Source organism: Vespa crabro, chromosome 3 (genome assembly GCF_910589235.1).
Source record: "Vespa crabro chromosome 3, iyVesCrab1.2, whole genome shotgun sequence".
In the NCBI taxonomy this organism is placed as follows: domain Eukaryota; kingdom Metazoa; phylum Arthropoda; class Insecta; order Hymenoptera; family Vespidae; genus Vespa; species Vespa crabro.
This window is the reverse complement of record NC_060957.1, coordinates 360,482-384,809: the sequence shown is the minus strand read 5'-3', so window position 1 is coordinate 384,809 and position 24,328 is coordinate 360,482. Positions and strand designations below refer to the sequence as shown.

Sequence of the window (24,328 nt, the reverse complement as noted above, 5' to 3'; positions counted from 1 at the left end):
TAACCACGTTAAAGGCTCGAAATTCTGAACAATCGTATATATTCGTATTGGATTGACGATATTTTTCGCAAATCGAAACCCCTTAACAACTGACAATGAAAATCCTTTTAAACGTGCACACGCCCATGACGTGGCTTCCTGCTGAGGGTCGAAAGGTGGAGGCCGTTTATTTTTCGTGCAGTTCATCCTATCGTGATGCCTTTGCAACGGTAATGAGAGCGAGCGTTCGAACGAATGATGAGAACATTGTGAGATGTCATCGCTAAGAACAGATACCCTCAGATTTCTCTTTGCAAACCGTAACGCGACCTTGATTTATACACAGTGGAAATATTTTAATAGAATTTCCGGGTGCAACGTATCTCATAGGATTAACAATGAACGAATGAAAATCTTTACGACATTTATATTTATCTTCGTTTTTTAAACGATCGATCTTCGTTCCTATAACAAATTGTGATCATCGATTACGAACGATGAATAAATGTCTCCCAAAACGATTTGCAATTTACATCGATTCGACGTATAATTTATTTCGAACGTAGACGAATTTTTTATAACGAAAAAATTCATAAAACTAAATTTGCATTTGAAAGAATTGTTTAAAATTGGGACGTGATCGTATACCAGATTTTAAATTAATAAAAAAATCGTGATTAGATTTATCGACGATTCAATTCAAACAAACGTCTATTCTTCATTAAGTATTCTCATTAAGTATTCTCTTGCGTTGGATGATTAAGGATATCCTTTGTATAAGCATGTAGTTAAATAAAAACGCGTGAGATGAATTTCACCTATAGCTTCGCTCCAAAATGACGGGTTTCCGTTGTAACGATCGGATAATAAATTATCGATCGGGGGTCTCCTCGGCGTCCTTGGTCACGGCGAAGATCATTATCGTGCGTATGTATTCCGTATAACTCTGTATTTCTTTCTTTCTCTGATCTCTCTCATTCGCGAGGCGAATGTGAAAGAAAAGAAAAAGAAAATAATCATGTAAGAACGATACTCTCGATTACAAACACGGAATGAGTATTTTAAAAACTCGGCGTGGTCTTTAAACGGGCGTAAAATGTCCATTTATAAACATGAACGCAATCTTATTTCTTTAACGCACACATACTCTAACAATGTTCGCGCTATTAATCGCAATCAAAACTCGATCATTTAATTCCAACCAAAATTGCGGAGAAACCGAACTAATTTTCTTTTGATAATTAAATATCTTCGATCGATCTATTAAAAAAATGTCGATCGACTTTTTTGCACAATTTTTTTCGATTTCTCCAGAAAATTTACAATGATTTTTCTTTCTGATAAAATGATTTCACTATCTTTGAGTCTAATATTTACGAATTGAAACTTTAAACTGTTATATATATATCACTCGTTTATGATATACCGAAATCTGTTAATGTACGAATATTTTTGTCCGCCGTAAAAATTACAAATTTCTGAATTACTATTAAAATTAATTAATAATTTATAGAATATAAACTTTATTTATGTATATATAAAGTTATTCATTTATAAGTTATCATTATCTCTTTTGTAATTTTCTTATTGTACAAATTTTCTTATTATGCCGTACTAAAAGTATTCTCTACTGAATACTTCTGTCGATCACTCTACATACGTAGATATAATTTGAAGTTACATCGATACCCAATAATAACATACCAATCAATTTCATGTCTGTAGTAAAAGATTCATTTTTCACAAATTTTTTATTATATAGGATACATCATGATCTTAGGAATATTAAAAGTGTGACAATACATCTCAAAAGTAAGTATAGTTATCTTTAAAAATATATAAAAGTAATGACTCAAGCCGATTACAATTTCAAAGACCTACACTTCACTCTGAGTCCTTGTAAGCATATTTCTTTTTTATTATGCATCATTGTTATTAAGATAATGAAGAAAAAGAAAGAGAGATAGAGAGAGAGAGAGAGAGAGAGAGAGAGAGAGAAAGAGAAAATCATATTTCTCTGAGCATCCTAAATAATTTCTTACCTGATCTTATATGCCTGCAGAAATGCATGTGCTTTAACATATACAAATTTAAGCCACGCAATCATTATTTTTTGTATATAAGTAGGATAATTTTAAATAGATGGAAGATCAACCTTCTTCTTTTGACGTGAAATTGATTGGTATACATATTATTGGTATACATATTATTGGTATACATATTATTGATATATGCGTATATATTATTGGTGTATGTAAGTCGATTTCATCGAAATGATTAGTAAGTAGTTGTAACGATACACAAGTATTTCGAATCGAGTATATGTAGCTTAAATGCGGCATCCTTTTAGTCGACTATTCGAGCACCTCGTAATATCGGTCCGCAAACATGCGGTTAGCCAATTATCGTCAATTACAATTGTACACGGAACGGGAACGAGCGTGACAGAACTTGCATAGGCGCCGTCTGATCCCAAGCGTTTAATTCACAAAAAAAAAAGAAAAAGAAAAAAAAAAGAAAGAAGGAAAGAAAAAAAAGGACAAAAAGAAGAAATCCCATACGAGAGGATCTTTTTCAAAAACTGATCATTATGATGCTGTTAAACGAACTATTGTTTATCGATATCTACATGAATAAACCAGAATTTAAGTTCAATTAAGAAACAAACAATCTCGACAATATATAATCAATCTTTTAATACTCATTCTGTATAGTATAGTTTAGAAATCTCTTAAAGATATATTTTAGTCTTTAAAGGTTAACAACTTTACGATTGTATTCGATTTAATTATCACATTAATTTGCAGAACATGTTGCCGACAAGATTAATAAAATATCGATAAATTTCTCTCTCCCTTTCTCTCTCCCTCTCTCTCTCTCTATATATATATATTTATTTATTAATATATATATATATTTAATATAATTATACCAAATATTAATTTTACGATCTTCGATTTGTAATATATTGAAGTCATTAAAGATGCAAAATTATCGTGTTATTTGTTCGATAAGATCATTGACCTCTCGACAAAGTGTAACTACCAATAGTCCGAAAGATCATTCGAGTTTTGGACTTCGATAAATCGAATAGTAACACTTGTCGCAAAAGTCATTGTCCCAGGTTTCAGGTAAATTCAGGTAAAGTCTTGGGTTAAATAGCACCTTGCTATTACTCTTGGTATTAAAAGAAGAAGAAAGAAAAAAAAAAGAAAATGACAAAGAAGAAGAGGGCATCGAAGAAGGAGAAGAAAAAGAAAAAGAAGAAGAAAGAAAAAAAGAGACCAGGCAAAGGTAGATTTGAGAGAAGGTTAGAAGGTCTGATTCTGAATCGAGCAAGAAAGAAAAAAAAAAGAAAGAGGACCCCTCTCGAAAACCACGTAAATAAAACGTTTTGTAGCCGGTTTCGGTAGTGCGGTCGAACAGGCCCACTTATCAGAAAAGGGCCGTCGCCCTTCCGTTCGCCCCTCTCTCTCTCTCTCTCTCTCTCTCTCTCTCTCTCTCTTTCTATCTCTCTCTTTTCTCCGCTCTTAACTTCTCTAACACCAAGTTTGAGATCTTCATTCAACTTGAGCTCGGTGTGTGTATGGTCCCCATTGACTTCTCTCTCTTCTTTATCGCAAATCTTTCAAACTAAACTCCCCTTTTCCACTCTTCCTCTCTCTCTCTCTCTCTCTCTCTCTCTCTCTCCCTCTCCCTCCTTTTTTTATAAACGCACACAAATATGAGATATAGGGTAAAGTATAGAGGACAATAGATTCATGGTTCGTGTCCGCGTCTCTTACTCGTCGTACAGATATAATCGCCTGGGAATCTGCGATTGAGAACTACAGAAACAAGGACATCATCCTTCGAGATTCCTTCTCTTTTTTCGTCTCTTTACTCATCGCGTGAAAGACGTACGCGTCGAAAGGAATGGAAACGCACAATGACAATGAGAAGAATCATTCTAGCCACCCTCGCTTCTGTACTGAGGATAGAAGAGAGGCCCATATTAGCGATCGATCACGCGATTTACAAAAGGATCCTTTAACTTCTTCTGATTTCTTACCTCTGAGAACGGCCGATCCCACGTTAATCTGTCACGATATGTAAGATCAAGATAAGAGATCACATATAAGATCTCTTTTACTTGCGAGATGCATTTATTTCCTTTCGTTTCTCGTTCTTCCAACATTCCGATATTTTATTCTAACAGTTCTATATGATTTATTACATTGACGAATAAGCGTGCTACGTTTAGATATAAAAGTAAATTACACCAAAAATTATTCCAATAATAACAGTAACAATAATAATAATAATAATAATAACGATCAAATAATCATCGATATAATTTACAATTCAAAGATTATAATGAAATCATTCATGAAATCAACTAATATATTCTTAGCCTTTAACATTGCCGCCTATCTATTCATTTTGCTACCCTTCCAGAATGTTCCGTGCAGCTGCGACATTTTTCTAGTCACGATATTACAAACGTCCGCAAAAAGAGAGAAAAGAAGGTAGGTAGCGAGAGCTCGTACCATGGCTCTTTACCGTCTACATGCGCACAAGCGCACACAGTCTGTAAGGATTTTTTCATTGCAACCAGGATTCACCTGGCGTTCCCTACTCGATAATCACGTTGAAGAAACGGCCAAAGGCAACGTTTATCTTTTATTTGACGAAAGCTAAAGCTATCGCGAAACGAAGGTTACTTACATATTCTTTAACACAATTTTTTTTTTATACTTCACCAAGCTGATCTAATTTATTCAATTATAATTATAAAGGATATATGATAAATCTTATTTATATGATAGTTCTCGTTTTAACATAATACGAGATCATATTCATACTACTTCACTGGTTTTGTTTTAAACATAAAAACTATCTTACAGGCATATGTTCGTTCAGTTCTCACTTTAATTTAAATTAAGACGCTTTCTAAATTAAATTCGAGAGATAAACTCGAGAAAGAAGATAGTAATTTGAACATTTTCATGTACAATAGACATTGAAAGTATCAACGAGTAATAATAATAATTTTTAAAGATTATAAATCGCAAAGTTCCTTGCACCTGTTTTCACGTTTATCCAAAAGGAAAGATTCAAGAAATGAATTAGACGAAGAGATCTAAATGCCATTCTGCTCTATGTTACCGTAAGAATGGTAAGAGAAAGTATCCCGGGGTGGAGACCATGTGTAGGAAAAAAAGATCCTCTCGTTTAAAGCTTGCAAACTGTTGGAATGGGCGGACAAATTATCATTCTAAGTCATAACATAGAGTGCCTTTTCTATCCCTTGACGTTTACTGCTCTCTCTTCTCTCTCTTTTTTTTTTCTTCTTTTAAAAGAAGTCTACGACTTCAGAATTCACCTTGCACAGTTTGATTTATCGTAATCTCAACGTGTCCGATCTTCCTTTCGATATATCCATCCTCCTGAATCCCCACGTGGGCCGTATACTATTATCTCTCTCTCGCTCTCTCTCTCTCTCTCTCTCTCTCTCTCTCTCTCTTACTCTTATTTTTCTGCTCCTTTTTCTCTCTTCCTTTTTCATTCTCGTCCTTTTCGCTCCTCGTTTCTCTTCCCTTCTTTCTAGAGCTCCCTATTTTCGTATCGCGTAAAAATCCTTCGGTGGTCGTGTGTACAAAACTGTCAGAACTGGGATCAATTATTCGTGATCTGCGGGAGTCTCGAGACTTTTCATTTCTATATATACCTTTCTCAAATAGTAGAATAAGAAAATATTTTTCTTATGAATAGGACAGGTTGTCACTGACAATCGAGATTGTCCGTCAATAGAAAGAAAATATTAAAAGTTCGAATCTTCCTATCTAACGATTCGACTATCTATTTTTATATCTTTCTCGAAGAGAAATAAAAACTTCGATTATCATTTGAAATTCACTCGAGGATAGTCGCGAAATCATTTAAAAAAGTCATTCAAAAGAAAAATGATTGACAACCGATGGACATGTTCGTCCATTCGAAAAAGAATCCTTGTTTAGGAAATCATTTCTTTTTTTTTTTTTTTTTTCTTTTTTAAGCAACACCTCGTCAACATTTTCTAACGTTCGAAAAAATTCCCTTAAAGTATTTCCTCTCGTCTCGTCGTATTTTCAAGGAGTGGTTAAGTTTTGTGTTCTCTTATTGCCTCATCAGTTCTACTTTCCGTAAACGCTTTTATCCGTACATGAAAATTCGAAATTACGTCGCTTTGAATTTACTCGTAGATAATTTTCTTCTCAATATATTATTTTAAAGATACAATTAACTCTCACGTATTCAAAAAAAAAAAAAAAAAAGAAAAAGAAAAATAATATTCAAACAATACAATCCTTTTCTCGAAATTCGTTCGATCTCGCAAAAGCAGATGTTGAATAGGTGAATAGATGACACTCGTGATTACGCATTATTTATATCTTAAGGGGTTGCGATCTTACGAGAACACCCTTGCGTTTACCACCCAGGGTTAGACTCGATCAGATAGTTGCTCCTCGTCTTTTCGTCTCTCGTTTCATAGGGAACAATCGGTACGATGATCGTTCAAATCGATTTCGAAAGAAACACTGAAAAAATATCGTTGCGTTTAATTAAAAATTCACTTTTACTATGTGGTGATAGTAAAAAAAAAAAAAAAAAAAAAAAAAAAAAAGAAGAAAGAAAGAAAAGTTTAATAAAAGGTAAAGAGGAAAAAAGAAATAGGAAAAGAAGGGAGCGAACGATCGGAAAGAGTCAAAAAATCAATCCTCGACACGCGATGCATTTTCGAACTGAACGACGCGTTAATAGGACATAAATGGATGCATTTAGCAAAAATTTCATGTCGATGGCATAATGTGAAACTTTTTTTCTTAAAGCATCGGTTTTATTAATGGTTACGGGGTACTGAAAAAAGAGCTGACGAAAAAGAAAGGGTGAAGGGAAGGAAAGAGAGAGAAAGAGAGAAGAGCGAAGAAAGAAGGGGGTCCTGGCACGCGACTCACTACTAACTCACGCATGCCGGCGTGCCACGAAAGAAGAAGAAGAAGGAGAAGAAGTAGAGATGGAAATAAGAAAAAGAAGTAGAAAAATAAAAATAAGAAAAGAAAAAGAAATGAAGGTAACCAGAGCAACACGTTCTGGATACGTTAAGGCAAGATTTTCTTCGTACGAAAAAGAAGAGCAATAAAGATGAGAAAAAAGAGAAGGTAGAAATAAAAGGATCGATGAAGTCAAGTTCGAAGAAAACGTCCTTGAGATCACTAACCCACATCTAACTTCACATACCATTTTTCATCGCTACTTTCGCTACTTTACTACTTTAGTTTCTTTTCTTTTTAATTTTATCATCGTAATAATTTTTCATAATATTATAACAATCCTTATTAATTACTAAATAAATAAAAAATTTAATATAAATAGATAAGTACATAAAGAAGGGATCCTTTTTATCGACTTGTCGCGAGATATTATTAAAGTTTAATTATTAAAGTTTAAATATATTTTCATGTGATCGGCCTTTTTTCTTCGTAGGTATAATTATATTTTATTGTAATTACGAGCAAGGAAGATAAAATTTCGTTTTTACACTTTTATTCCGTAGAAAATTTATAAAGCTAGTAGAGAGGGAGAGAGAGAGAGAGAGACAGACAGAGACAAAGACAGAGGAATATCTTCGAAGATTTTAATAACTTTCACGTTGTAATAAGAATCGAGAGAAGGCGTTAATCGTTTCACATAAGTTTCTTCGAACGATCATGCCATTTTATGCTCGTACTTTTTCACGGTCGATCGATCCCTCTTTATCATTTACACCAATACCTGCCGATCATCGTCCATGATTTATCATAATGACGACCTACCAGAGAATTTTGAATTTCAGCAAAATATCAGATTATTTAATGATGCACATAAACGCATCGAAGAACATGATCCTATCTACAGACGGTTGAGAATAACTAATGATCCTTTTCCAATTACTTATGTAAAAAAATGATAATGAGTGTCATAAAGATTCATCCTGTACCACACAAAATATCAAAAAGTCTAACGATAAGAATAAAAAATTTCTCAAGAGTTAATTAAAAATGTGAGAAAAAGACGAGGGATATACCAACGTAGATTTTCCCTGGGCCCAATCGACCTAGTTTACAGAAATAATAATATATTCTAATCGACGAAATGTTAATTCCGAACGTGGGACAATCGTGGGCTACGTTAGAAAGACAAGGATTTCCTCGATAATTCGTTTCGTATTGCTAACGTCAACCTAGCCGGTTGCGTACGTACGATAGTAGGCGCGAGGAGAGCTTTGGCTCGTGCCGGTAATGAGCCCGCATATCGAGGCCCTATCCCGACGTGTTTCAAATACAGAAACACGGAGCGACACGAGCGTGTCGTGCGCGCTTATTCGCTCGCTTGCTAGCTTGCTTGCTTGCTCGCTTGGCATATAGTTACTACATCACAATAGGAAAGAGGAAAGAGAATGGAAGAGACGAACGACAAGGATGTTAAGTACTTAGGACTGCCGTAGAAACGGCAATAACACTGGCAGACGCTCTAAAGCGAAAGAGGCAACCACACTGGGCCTAACACCTGCCTATGGTGTCACCGGTACCGTCGCGAGCCGATAAAAATATCACCCAACAAACAACAGATCCTGTGCGAACGCGAAAGAAGGACGATGCTAAAATAAAAATGAGAAGTTAAAAGAGTCTTCGATACAAAGGAAATATTTCGCGAAAGCTTCGCAATCCCTTTTGTCTTTTTTAAACGAAAGGAAAGAGAGGTGTTACGGAAGAGACAGCTGTAAAAGCCGGAGTCGGAGATGGCTTGTGGTTTGCCACGATCATAAAACTGAACACGATCATTCAAAGAGTAAAGGGTTTATGTCGATAAGTTCGAATTATGATATCGTAAGATCTCTCGCTAAGTTTTATCACGAAGTGGCGATTTTTTTTTTTTTTCTCGAAGACAGTGCAAAAGATAACAAGAGAGAAAGAGAGAGAGAGAGAGAGAGAGAGAAAGAGACGGAAAGAGGATAACAAGGGAGCTGGAAACGTGTCGAGATTCTGCTTTCTCCTATGTTTTCTTCCAAGAAGTGACGTTATCGGTGATCTATGGCTCAAGTTTCCAACCCTTAACGACTATCTTTTTTCTTCTTTTTCTTTTTCTTCTTCCCCTTCTCTCTTTCGTCTCGAGGTTAACTCATTTCAGTTTCCAGTGGCAGATGCGTTCACTGACAGACTGCTGTTCTTCGATTGAATACACATACACTGTTTATGATTTTAATAAGAAAAGAAAATGAAAAATCGTTATCATTATTTTTTATCGCGCAACAAAATAAAAAAAAAAAAAAAAGGAAAACATTATATATAAAGCGAAGATATGTTCAAAATATAATTTATATTTTAATCGCCATTCCTGTCATTTTATCTCTTGTGTTTCTCTCCTTTCAAGTAGTACCCAAGTAAGTACAATGAGAAGCAAACTCCGTCGGTCTAACTGCAGAGAGAGAGAGAGAGAGAGAGAGAGAGGGACGACCACCACCGGGCTACGCAGTGCCGTACAAAAGAGTCCGTGGTGCCGTTTTGCGGTTTTTTCATTTTGGCACGCGTACGACGTGCCCCGGGTAAGCGGATATCCCACAAAGCGCTTTATTGTGCGAAATTCAATACCAACGCCAAATACGCGCATTAAAAGGGACTAGCTGAGTTTTCTCTTTTCTCTCTTGTCTGTAACCGTGCGCGACTCTTTCTACGAACGAGCATCCCTTTAGCCCTCCAACTACACCAATCCGATCCCTCGATGATCTTTTGATAAAAACATGATGTAAAATCGATTCCATTTTCTGATCACTCTTCTGGAATGTCTTCAACAGTTCGTTAGAAAAGCATCTCGTAAAAAGATTTTTCACACAAGGTTTGTAAGATAGATTTGGCTTATATTTCTTTCTTTTTTTCCAAATACAAGGTCTACGTCGAACTCGTAAAAAAATAAGGCCGTCTGATGTTGCAATTGAAAATCGATTATTCAAATCGGATCGTTTCGATGCTTGTCTCTAAGTCAGTTTGTAAAGAATCCAATTGTGAAGAATTGTTATTTATTAACTCTCGTGAATAAAATTTATTTATTATTTAATTTGCATAAATATAAATAATTATATTTTTACCAACGTCCATATCTATCTGTAATTGACTATAACGTGTGCGGACAGGTGTTGATCGTGCAAATACTTGTAACTGCATCTGCCGTATCTATGAAGCTACAAAAGTCTCTTATCTCTATTTTCATTATTTTAATAAGCATCTACCGGCATCGTTTGCTATAAATGCTCAATTATAAACTTTCGTCAATTAAAAACTGGCGTAATTCATACATCCATACAATTTTTACTATCATTCGAGATATTTCAATTTGTACAATACAAATAATATTATTCGAACATTCGAAAATGATTTTTAGTTAATAATTTTTCTATTATTGTTTCCTTACAAATCCGTAATAATATGCAATTTGTCGAACTATCGTCGAACATAAAAAAAAAAAAAAGAAAGAAAAAAGATTGAAAGTTAAAAATAAACGTCAAGAGCTCTCTTGAATCGATTTATAAATTGAGCATGTCGGCGCGAGGAAAATCATTTTTACGACATCAGGTTATTTTAATCCCATATGTATCGAAGGTACAACCCCATATCGTCATGATCAAACTCAACCATGGCTAATACGGAATGATTCTACGTTAGCATGGCAAATGCTTTTCCTAGCATATTGTTCGTTCTCCTCAAAATGCAAGTAAGTAAGTAACTAGGTAAAAGTTAAATTCATAAAATGTTCCGAAGAGTTTCGACGATGGTGTTAATCAAGGAGGGTGGTGTATCAGCGTCAGAAGACATCGAAACGTCCACTATTCTTGACCCATACCACTATTCAGGATTGTAAATGGTGCTTTGATGACGCTATAAATGCGTACCAGACGGAGTTAATCGTTCCATGAAACGATTACTCATCCACAAAGAGTCAGTCATTTATCCGTCATCTAGAAACACCGATCGTTATAATTGATAAGTCTTTAAATATTAACAAAGATCAAAAATAAAAGAGAATAGAATAAAATTTTAAAAAGATAATTGATGATTGTCATGTTATGAAGGATACTTGTCAATGATTTTTTGAATGATATAGAGCACGGATTTAATTCTTTCACATCCTCTTGAAAAACGACAAACGATAAAGTATAGGAATGGTTGATGATTCTATGTTGTTTCATCGATGTGCCAATAAATTATAACAAGAGACAGGAAACGCGAACGGTAAAAGCCAATATGGAAAGTCCATGGTAGATAATCAGCCCGTATGTTACAATCATCGTGTATTTGTTTCAAGCATTATCTATTTCGCATTGTGCTTCACCTGCTCGAGTAAAGTGGCAGTCGCCTGTGCACGAACAATCCATGGCTACTCTTCTCCTTGCTACTGATAATTCATTCGGTAATTTTCAATGAAAAACATTTCTGCATGCCTTTGATAATGGCACAAATGTATCGTACGACTATAAATATATACGTATATATATATTTATGTACCATATTCCCGTTGAATTATTATATTTGATTTGTATTCTCGTTATAAAAAAAAAAAAAAAAAAAAAAAAAATTATAATAATAAGAAAATAAATAAATCTCTAATCGAAATAATAATTACACAATATTCGTAAAATAATATCTAAACGTGAATATCGAGTCGAATATTATTGAAATAATAAATCTTCCTAACTAGAAATAACGTATTATCTACCAAGTGCATTTACCAAGCTATAGAAAATCAAAATCGAGATAAATAGTCGTCGTGAAGATTTTTATTTTATCATTTTAGCTCTGATACGTAGCGGTATGGCGCGAAGTAAGCCGTACCGTGAAAGCTATGAATCCGCATATTTGCCTATGAAAGGGATCAAAGACACCTGAGGCGCCACACACAGCGACGGTAACTCAAAACCCCCAACCGTGGCGTAGCATCCCGACAGACATGTCTTTACACAAAGGAATTAAAGGAAGGGGTGTAAGAGGAAAACGAGGGTGGGGAAAAAATAAGGAGAGAGAAAAAGAGAGAATGGAAAGGAGGAGAAAGAGAAAGAAAGAGAGAAATGCTTCTTTACAAACCACGCGAGACGATCATCTTTCTATTGATGCATTGTGAAACGATTTTCTCGATAATACTGGACCACTTCGCAAAAATTTGTTTCCATGATATATGGACTATAAAAATTTTTATAGAACTTATAGGATCTTGAATATCTAACAAGAAAAATATATTTAATCTTAGATATAATTAATAAATGAAAAAAAGAATTAAAAGATTTACTTGCTCGATAATGACGAAATATTTTGTAAAAATCATATTTTGTGAAATACGGATTGTAGACATTCAAATAGAATTATACAGTGTATATAAAAAGTATCTATTATTTGTATGAAATGAATACCTTTTAATAGATTGTATAGGAATGCTTCAAATTTTTTAGTTTTATGGAGAAATTAATCTGCTATATAAAGTAAGTGAAAAATTAAGAAAAAGAAAAAGTTTTTACATCAATGCGAAATATATGATAAAGTTCTTTCTCATTTTGTATCGAAAGTTTTTTCAACGAACGAATATAAGCATTTTTTTTAGATCTAATTGCCTTATTAAATATCATCGGAATCGACTAATCCAAGAATGACATACGTTCCTCCAAAAAGGTCTAAAATCGTCAATTTTTACAATATAAAGATGATTTAATAATTAAATCTACTAAATTCGGTTTTCATTAAAGGACCGAATAAAAATTTTCTACAAAATTTATTCTATATTTTTTATCGTTGCTACAAGAAAACTATTCTTTTTTTTTTTTTTTTTGAATTATTAATATATTTCATATATAAATTTAATATATTTAGTCAAAAATTCAGAGCTATACGATCTATAAAAAGGTATTTGAAATTTTAAATAACACGAGTAACTTTCTCATGACATTGTTAAGATCGAACAAACGAAAAAAATTATAAATCGTAGGAATAATCAATAAAGCGAAAAGAATAAAAAAAAACGCGTATGCTTTAGATATTAGAAACGTCAAAGGTTATTGTGAAAAAACGAGAACATTATCCAAAAAAAAGATCGGATGAATCAGGAATTTCCATAGGTAATTGCACCGATTATTGGCCTCGTACAACTGATGCCGTTTACTGTTTTCGTCCCCCCTGTCGCTAATTTTGTTGGTCGAGTGAGAGAGAAAGAGAGAGAGAGAGAAAGTCTGATAATCGTTTCACGTCGATATATACGCACACTTTCGAAGAGAAAGAGGGTGTTGAGCGTTTAATATGGCATAAATTAGTTTGGCATTTACGACAGATGCGGGGGAGGCGTACATACCTGCGCAATATGGTCATAAAATTGCTCTTTCTATCAGATCTGCTTATACTAATCGAGGATCTCTTAACTCGGTTAAAAAAAGCTTATATACGATGTGTTTCTACCTAAAGAATTTGATCTAATAGCGTGTGCAATAACGTGGCAATTTTTATTACCAGAAATACTGGACAAAATGGTAACTAATATGAATAATCATGAATTGTTAATATCGAAGAAAAAAGGACGATCGAAATTCCTATGATCGATAAGGGAGATTAACAATTTTTTCGTCGACAGTGTGAAAACGTTTTATTCGGACGCACGATGGTCAAATACGGGAAGGTAAAAAGAGGAGCAATTATATGATCATTATTTCCAGAAATTGCGTCGGAGTATGAGGTACGGCGAGAATATATATCGAGACGAAATCTACCCTTCCTCATATTAATTCTCCCGTTCTCTCTTTTTTTGATCGCAACTGTAATTAACACGGAACAGAGAGACGAGAGAAGTGAAAGAAAATAGAACGATGGAGACAAGAATGGAACGAGAGAAAGAGAGAAAAAGAAACGAAGACGAAGAGGGCAAACGATCCAACCGCGTTAACCTATGATTCACCTCTTAATGCGCCTTCTCTTTCTGCTCGATTAATTATTAGAACGTCGGATTAAATGAATATGTACACGAAACTCGAGCTAACTCGATTTGATCTTGTTACGTGCCGCCGGGCTATTAGAAAAGATATTTCTAAGAGGAGCCAGGAACTGTTCAAAGAAATTCTTGGAAATATTTGAGAACATGGCTGTATAGAAATTGTTCGTGTCGGTCTAATCAATGCACGAAACAAATGTCCGATATATATTTCTTCATAAAGATGCGATTACGAGTAAATGTATAAGTAAGTAAGTGAAAAAGTAAATAGGTATGTAAGTATTTACTTACTAATGCTCCTTGTAGGATTTCAAATACTTGCGCGCAGAGCAACGAAAAGAGAAGTGGTCTTGTAGACGCGTGAAAAGAAAGGTAAAATAATAGGAAGTAAGATTATATCCTTGTAAGCTCTGAAGGATCCTCGAGGCACTCGAGACAAGATCGTTAGGAAAGGGTAAGACAATGGCGGAGAATGGAGCATTCGCTTACATTGTTTGTCTTGAGTAAACTCGTGAGTACCAATTTTAAGGTTTGGCAGGAAGTGGTAGACATTTAATGTTACCTCCATCTATCTTAAAATACTCGACGAAAAAGAAAGTGAAAAAGAGAGAGAGAGAGAGAGAGAGAGAGAGAGAGAGAGGGAGGGAGGGTTTGGAGGAAGACGGCTATTACAAAAGAACAGAAATGCTTACATGATAAAACTATTGTACGTTACGGCGGTTAAACAAATTAACACCGACAGCGAATAAATTCTTCATGGGTTATAAAGAAACTACGAGCCGGTGTTCACGGGGGGTAGATTCACTGACATATGGTCGTCGAAATTCCACGACTCCTGTGCCACGCGTACGCATCACTTTAACCATCATCGTATTTTATATTGTGCATTTTAAATAAACGTTCGATCCGAAATTTGTGATATGTTGCTTTGAAAAGTAGAAGCAAATTGAGCGTTACCATTCGGAGGGAAGAACTAAAGTCATATCCCGATGACAAGTCATCCCTTAAGAAAACACAAGTCATCCTTCAAAATGAAATTTATCTTCTCTAATAGTAATTGAAATTTGTCTTAGTTTCAGGATATCATGTTAGTATACTATGTGAAATCCATACTTACCAATTAGTTTGAACAATTTTTCCTTTAAATTCGATCACGTTTTGATAATAATAAAAAAACTGAATATGAAGATAATATCATTATAAATATAAAAGGAGAGTTAAGAAAATTGAGTAAAAACTAACGGTATGTGTATTGGATGAAATTCTTATCCCGATGTCGGCTTGGCCGACTCATAATAAGAGTAATAAATGAATTAAAGAGTGAGGACGGGGGGTATCCGCCACGCCACTTTACGGCCCTGACTTTCGGCTTGGATAGGGTGATGGTCCTTTTAACTGGTTCAATTAGTCTCCATCGCATCCCTAGGTGGGGAACTTAGGTGGATCATATTTTCTACATAGAGATATACACAGTTGTGTAAGTCCAGGAACATACTCAAATGCTTATGTTAGATAAATATCTTAAACCACGCTCGACCCAGACCGTCCAAACTCTCTGCAATTTCCACATGTGTATGTACATTTATGTATATACGTATTTGTACAACTTATGTGCTTCTACTTATGCTAACGTAGGTAACGCTTAGGTAGCGCTTTGTGGCTTTACTCAACGACAATCGAAACAATGGAGTCACTGGCCGATGCCGTGACTTACAACAAGAAGGAAATGTGCTGGTGACACCTCCTATAGATAAAACAATCCGACAAAAACTATCTTTAATTATTTAATTACAATAGAAGCTAGAAAAAAAAAGACTTTCAAATCATTATACTTTATAAAGAGAGAAAGTTAAAAAGAAGGATATGACGTTTATAATGAACGATGAGTTATGAGAAAACATTTCACGGGAATATTTGATAATAGGAACGTAAGGATAAAATAATAATTAGAATAAATTGAAGAAAAGTTTAATTCTTTGTTAAGATACGTGGGTGAAAGACATAGAAATTCCCTAGCAGGAGCAGTCAGTGTAAGGGCTTAACTGACGGTGAATCTTCCCACACCAATCAAAGAGCACACCCCTCGAAAAGCGTTTCCTCTTCGTCGTCGTCGTCGTCGTCGTCATGTTCGTCTCTCTTTTTCTCTCTTCTCCTCAACCCCTCGTAAATCCCTCGGGAGTTATCTACCCCTGGTGTACGTTGCTTATGTGTGTATGCTTAGGCTCTATGAGTCTGTCTACGACTCTAAAAGCCCCTTAATTCCGTTCATTTGTACCACTGGCATTCGTATCGAAGGTCACGAATAGAGAAGAGTTCTTACTGTCGTCGGATTCTACCAGTCAATGTTTCTGTCCATTCTTGTTGATCAATCGATCACATTCGATCCACTTATCTATTGTAATATCCAATATTATTCACACAAAGCCCTTTTATAGTTAATCGCTAGACAAATACGACTACGTCTAATCTATGAGTTAAGAGTATCCGTTAATTAAACAAATAATTTTGATTTATTAGAAAAATAAGAAGAAAAAAAAAATTTGCTACAGTTTATAAATCATTTCTATCGGGAGTAGATAGGACTCAGCAGCATTCACATAACGCGCGTATAGTCTCTCTTAGCTTACGACTGTTAACGATCTTTTAAGGTAGTAACGATTCGATTTGCAAAATACTCGAGAGACTTATTCACACGAACGCACTCGACAAGGTCCAAGGAAGGCGAGCACGGGATGTTTATGGGGCTATAGTAGAACTGGTAGCGTATTGGTCCACGCAGCATGGGGTATGTACGAGACGCACCCGTACCCCCATGTGCTGTCAGTGAAGTGCCCCTTCGTCCTACGAAACGCTTATGTATATCCATGGGAAAAATATTGGTTTATTTGGATGCTCGAAAATTTATTCATACGTAATAAAAGACGCTATAATTCTTATACATATATCTAATTATCCTATGTAATAAAGATTAGAAGCAGCAAAATTATTTTCAATAATTCGAACTCCTCGATGATTATTTCAATCATTATCAAAAGAAAATTCTTTTCGAACGAACGAAAATAATTTTTAAAGGGCAAAAAACAAAGGGACATTTTTCAAGTCCATTCGTAGAACATAAGAAAGGTGGAAAGGCTGTACTTTTCGAGAGAATGTACGGCATGGTGGACACGTGACCACCAGGTTCGACACGTGGTCTCTAACGCCAGGTGGTCCATTCTCCGTCATGCATCGTGTCGTTAAACGCCGATACCGTGATAAGGGAACACGCGGGGGTTGATGCACCCCGCGACGAGCCGTTTTTCCGCAACCATCTTATCTCGACGATCTCGAAGCTCTTTTCGAGACCTGCTCGGACTTTTTTAATAAACGAAATGCAACGATATCTTTTGATTTCCTTCATGGTTTACGCTTTAACGAATATTGAAGTAAAATCAAATCGATATTAAATGAAACCTTTGATGGACAATGATGAACAATACTTATTTCAATGAAAACAAACTTAAATCGGACGGATGAAAATTCATGAATCCATTGAGAGAATCGTGGGAGTTTGAGAAAATTCGATCGTAGAGGAGAATGAAGGCTTTAATTGTATGCTCGATGTGGGCAGATTGACGAGCCAATAAGGCATGAAGCGACCGATCAATTTACTTCCATTTCCTGACGATCAGAAGCCTCCACTATCTTCCTATCTTTTCCGCAAAGTTCACACGAGTCAGGAACCGCGAAGGTATAGTGCAAGAGGGTAGACTTACATAATAGGGGATGATTGCCGTTTGACAAGCCCCCTTTATATTATCTTTAATTCATCGCCAAACGATAGGGTTCTCTCGTTGCACCTTTGATGCTTTCGAAACACGAGAATATCCTGGAACAATATTTTCGGGAATAATTTGAAAATAATTAATAATTAGAAATGTTCTATAATATTTTTTACGACCGATTGAAAAATTAATTGGATACAAAAAAAAATCCCAATAAGAAAATCTTTAGATAAATTTCCCATATGTCTTTCACGATTGATACGAGACTAAAGTTTCAAGCTCTCATCTAGAATTACGAGCAGACTGTGTCTCGATCTTCCCATTCAGAGGAATATAATCCACTGATCGTGAATACAACAGAACGATCGTTTTAATAGACTACGACGGAGGATTGAAAGGTAAGATTTCGAGGTTACTCGAGCGTGATCGAAATCAATAGGCGCGTGCCAAAATCTAACGGAAAAATGGTTTTAGAAAATATTTATCGAATGACTTTGTAGAGAAACTTACTCGCTCGAGAAAAGGATGTTCGTTCAACGATGATATACGAGTTTGTCTTTTGTAAAAGTCGATTGTCAAAGATTTTCCATCGGACGACATCTTGATCCCACCCACTATTCCCCTTAACCTTTCATTTTAACTTTCTATTATCATAAACGTAGGCGGTTTTGCTTCATGAATTGATTTCGACTCGTGTCAAAAATTGCTAGCCAGATTTTGGCCCTTTTTCCTGGAATCGTACGGACGTATTTCCTATCTGCTTTTGTCGAAAACCGACGCGTGCCTAACTTCGATGGAAGAAAAACATTCGATCCATCACCGAGATCCTTGTTAGATACTATTGTTCACATTAGAATACAAAACTCTACTTCATTAATAGTTTATTTCTATATAAATATCGAAGATTTTATTAGAAATTTAATCGAGTTTAATAGAGAAAATTTATTAGAGGTAATCTTTCTCCTTTTTTATCGCAATAAAGGAACACTCGTAAATAGATAAAATATTAAGAATTAGGTGTACTTTTGTTTAACTCTGATAACAGACTAATCGCAGTGTAAATTAAGAAGTCATTTGGGAATCGATTCTCAACGGTTATAAGCGCATCCAGTGCCTCCCTCATACTGAAAGGATTACAGGGTTGATTATTGACACAAGGGGTTGTACCGGTCTTGGTTATGCCCCTTTTGCGTTTGGTGACACCCTATATGTTTGAACACATTTGTTGATAACCCCTTACCGATACCTTTCATATAAAGTTACAGGGATTTATGAAGTACAAATATTAGAAACATCGAAACATTCCTATCCTGAAAGGACCACTTCACTCTCCCGATGATACCGATCTGAAAGTTTCTTTGCCTGAAAAGCAAAAAAAGAAAAGCAAATAGAAATACCTATATAAAAGAATCTCTCCGTAGTTCCTCGCTTTCTTTCAACGATTTCATCTATTAGTAGATTCATTTTGAGTCATCCCTGATAGAGTCCATCCCCTTTTCGCATTAGGGTAAGTTTTTAAAAATTGCAAAATTTATATCGCCAGCGCGTGCCAGATTCTGACCGTGAAGGATCTTCTCTGTGGGGTTTCCATCGTTTCAAGAGGTTGCTTAATAAAAGGGCATCTTTTAATTTATACACAACCCCCATTGTTCGGAGGGACACCCTGCATTTTTCGCCATCCATACGGAAGTGAGGAGTACAGATGGATTAAAAAAAAATTTTAATATGGAACGTAAACGAGGATTTGCAATATGGATGTAAATATAGTATAAGTATAATGTTATTGCATCACTGCGACATTGTTTCCAAACGATCGACATCGATCGATCATATAAAACGAAGCAATTTTCTATTTCACAAAGTTATCGAATTTGAATATATTTGACAAAGTAATACAAGGTTCTTATAAGGGACGATGTAAACCGGACGCGACTCGGACCCAATTCTTAACAAAGGAGTCAATGAGACTTCCAAGAACTGTTCGATCAAAGAGGAATTTTTCTTTTAACGACGTCAAATGGTATATATAAAAAAGGGATGATCGTGAACGTTAAAAGTCGAAGATCTTAAGTGCGATTAGACTAATGATAAAGGACACGCAGGAGGATCTAAAAACTAACATGTAGATGCAACGACAACCGTACCTTACATTTTCGTAGATTCGCAGCTGAGAACATACGGGTGCCCTAATGAGAAATAAAGAAGATCCACGAATAACAGATGAAATTCATCTAAAAAATGTATAATGCCGCGACAGGCGCGCTAGGTTCAGGTAAAAGAAATAGAAAGCGAGAGTGTATAAATGCTCCCGTATCGTGGAAAGATTTTATGTTGCGATAACTCAGAGAAAGAAAGAGAATTTTTTTCTACTTCCCATTTTGCTTCCACCACATCGTGGAGATGTTACGAGACCGAAACCAATTTAAATCAATTTACCCACCACCCCCTGCCCTAAACGAGCTTCAATTGGTATACAATGAAAATCGGGGGTCCTTCGAGGAGACGACTCTGACCAAGGGAAGCCTTGCCTATGCCACTTAAATCTTGAAACTACCTATAAAGATCGTTTCGTCTTACTTCATACCATACGTTTAAACGGAAATAAAACTCGTGACTCACGACACAATACCGCAGATTCTAATAATAACGTAGAATATCAAACTGGATAGTAAATTGATGAAGTTAAGAAGATGTCAAAATGATAAATCATCAAAGAAATCGATCAATGTCAAAGAATTAATATCATATTTTAGAACATAACCTAAACTAAGAAATATAGTCAACGTTAAAAAATTGTTAATGCTTAAAAATTGGAATTAAGAAGATATCAAGATGATAAATCCTAAGAAATCATCCAAAATATTTTCTAAAACGTTCGCCTTAAGTATCAAATTAAAAAATTTCGACTCAATGTCAAAGAATTAATATCATATTATCAAAAATAATCTATCGGAAGATTAAGAAATATAATTGATCCTTAAAAACTGTGATATTGATTGATAAGAAGATTGAGAATAAGGGAAAACCATTCAACTTAATATCGCTAACTATTAACTCAATCGAGAATCATCAAACGTGCTCCCCCTTTTTCCTCTCTCTCTCTCTCTCTCTCTCTCTATCATGTTCTAAGCGATACTATAAGAATCATATTCCTATCGATAAAAGATAACATCTTTCACGCGATTTAATGAATGTGGGAGAATTGTGGAGTCATAGGAAACCAGGTACGTAGCCGTATACCGTGTGAACGCATTTAAACGTGGATAATGGAATCGTTTACCTGTTAATTGTAATTAGACGATTAGATCATGGATTCTAATCGATCGATCGAGAACATCTATCGTGACGAACGAATATAAAAGTTGGGACTTTATCGTATCTTTTGATTCAATTAATTTATTAAGAAAGAAAATTTTTGTTATCAGCTTGAATCGATAAATTATTAAAAACATCTTTTGAAACATTTCTAATAAAGCTAATGATTCGATTAATCTCAGCTTGACTTATTCCGCTAAAAATATTTTCTTATTAACGTTTTTATAATTTTTCACGAATAAAAAAAGTTTCGTTAATACTAACGAAGAATATCCTTTAAATCCTTTAGTCTATCCATAAAAGAATTTCCCATCAAAGTGAGAAGTGATTGGTCTTTGCTCACGTAGGCTCATCTTTATGTTTTGCACCGAAACATATGTCACGACACCCAAGAGACGAATCGAGGGGTACTTTTTTTCTGCGAACGTGCGCCTTTATTCATGGGGCGTATTTTCCTGGGGATAAATGCGATCAAACGTAAGGTATAATCTGTTTAATTTATCCAAAGGGGACCAAAAAAAAAAAAAAAAAACATGAAAATTATTCCATAAATTTATTGAATAATATTTTCTTAAATCATCTAAAAAGCTTACTTTTTCATTTTACTTTTCATTTTACACTAACGGTGTTTCTAAATTATACGTTATAACGCGATATCAATAAGTGATATTTTTCCAAAATGTAAATTATCATCCAAGTATAGAGTTCAGAATATGCGCTTGGTTATTTTACAAAACGATATCAGGAAGTTTCTTCGTATCTGAATGAAAGATTATTCCGATAGAACCACGAAAATTCGTAACGTCCCTTTGTGAGAACTTCGATCTTCTCTCTGGTCTATAAAGCTAACACGGTGCGCGTTGAGTGGATTACCAACTTCGGTGCAGATCTGATCTCAGAGAGCAGAAGGCAGCTTTGCTTTGAGAAACCGGAAGCAGCCGGCACGAGCCGAGAGATGCGAGCGGGTTACCAATGTGCACCGCTTACTCATCATCTGCCTTTCATTTGAATCAAGGGTTCGTTGCCATTAGAGAAAAAATATCGAAGAAAACGAATTGAAATTGTTATTTTCTTTGGGGCAAATTAATTATTAATTTCTTTTTATTATTCTTGCAAATTTTCATTGATATGATCAAGAGAGAAGTAAAGTTTGACTTTAAGCAATAAAGATTGCCCATAATTTTTCTTTAATTTTTTTTTTCTTTTTTTTTTTTTTTTACAACATTTTAATACCCAATAAAAGTGTCAATAATAAATGAAAACTAAGTACTATCAACAACATTTTATTTGTGTCAATGGCATTTAGTTGGAAGTATTCATCGAATTGCGTAAAAAGTAAGCAAATCCCTGTTTTGCATACGAAATCTCTATGAGCAAAACTACTCGAAGTCTTTATCGTATTCGAGGGCGCTCGCACGTGGTTGACAGGTGACGGAATATTTAAGTGTGCCTCGAGAAGTAACCGTCACCTCCTACATGCTGCTTTTTTTGAGACACGCGACGAGCATTGTATGCAAATGAAAGACAGATGTAATAGATAAGCAGAAAATTTCATTCGTTTCGTATCGTCTGCTCTTGCTCGCCACGTCTAAACGTCGAAAGACAGATAGACAGAGAGAAAGAGAGATCTTAGTCGAATTTAAGTAGAATGAAAAACGTAGAAGTAACTATGACGAAATATTAATTATAAATATGAAGATTCATTCAAATAATCGTACTATATGTTATATTGAAACAAATTCAATGAACTCGAGAAAAATAAATCAAATATAAATCGATTGAACATCGTATCGGCATTTTTTGTCTATTCACCCGAACAAATTTACGAATGCAATCGTTATTTTTCCCCAAAGATTAATTAAAATAATTCCCAATTTTGCGACTATCAGGCCAATCGACGATTTCGCGAAAAACTGCGAACGAATTTAACGAATGAAGAAACGTAAAGATAGGACTGATTCATACCGGCCCAATGAAGGACCATCAGGCTTCTATATAATACCCTCACTTTTTTACACCATATTTTTCGCAATAATTGTCGCTTGAGACAAAAGCGAACCTCGATATTTCTCTTTTTTTCTGTTTGTTTTTTGGTCTATTTTCTTTTTAGTGAGCCATGCAGGAGGTAAAAGAGCGATGCGCGATTTCGAGTTTATTGCGTAGAAACTGAAGGATGGTTAGCAGGATCAGCGGTGAATGGTTGGCTCCCATGGGTCAGAGGGTAACAGTCCAGAGATAGTGTCAGTGACAGAATCTGCACTCGCCAGTACGTATATTATATATATATATATATACCTGTGTGCAAGTAACCAGAGTGTACTGGCATGGAGCCATACAATAGGCCAGTTTCAGGGACAATAGCCGTGGCCAACAATCAAATCAGCGTACTATCAGCCACCCACCCCATTCGCGTTTATCCTTTGATCCGCTCACTCGCTTGCTTCCTCGTTCGTGGGGCGGCAAACACTCCTGATTGCACACCCTCTGTGTTTAAACAGCCTCCAACTCTCTCTCTCTCTCTCTGTTCTACACTGCTCTGCTCTCTCACCATCCCTCTGTCGATTCTGTCGTCTCTCCCCTCTCTCTCTCTCTCGAGGTTCTATTAGAGCGTTCAAAAGCTCCAAGAAAGAGCCAAGGGAGGAAGACTTTCGTTTGGTATAAAACTCTGTTTCTTCTCTTGAATCTTAATTTTCTGACGTAACAATACTTATTTGAAAGTTTTGAAATCAATGAGTTGAAGAACATTGGTTTTTTTCTCTTTTCTACGATATCCAAATAAAAATAGAAATGATATAGGAAACGTCTATTAACTTAAGTATACTTTAAGAATTCTGAAATTTATTACTAAACTTAAGATAGACTAGATGGTTTCTTTAAAAAAAAAAAAAAAAAATGTTATTCTATGTTTTTTTATTTGATAGTCGTCTTGACACACCTGTCGGCACGTGGTAGGAAGTAACGCTAGGATTATCAGGAGCACACGTGCCATTATATCAAAAAGCACGTGTAGAATAAGTACAGGAAATCGTCATTACGACATTGTTACACCAACAAATGTAGAGATATTTAAGACATCAAATTCATGTAATACTGTGTCCTGGTAAACCCTTCGTCGTCTTTCAAACGATATGAAATATCTTTTATCGATTGTATTAATATATGAAACAAAAAAGTGATAATCTCTAAATTATACGATTAAATATTTTAAAATTTTCATTTTTAAGAATTAAGAAAGAAAAGCTTGCACTGTTCTA

The 24,328-nt window shown here is 35.1% G+C and overlaps 1 protein-coding gene across 2 annotated transcripts in view; it reads right to left on the bottom strand.

Annotated features, from left to right (window-relative positions):
* The window catches only part of LOC124423131 (meiotic recombination protein SPO11), a 43,015-nt gene that overhangs the window by 8,572 nt on the left and 10,115 nt on the right, over nt 1-24,328 (bottom strand). Inside the window, exon 1 of one of the 2 annotated variants that reach the window (XM_046960563.1) lies at nt 17,751-17,796. The exons of the other annotated variant lie outside the window; for it this stretch is intronic. The gene's annotated coding sequence lies outside the window, so the exon portion shown is untranslated. Of the gene's footprint in view, nt 1-17,750; nt 17,797-24,328 lie in introns of those variants that run through there. 2 annotated transcript variants of the gene reach the window in all.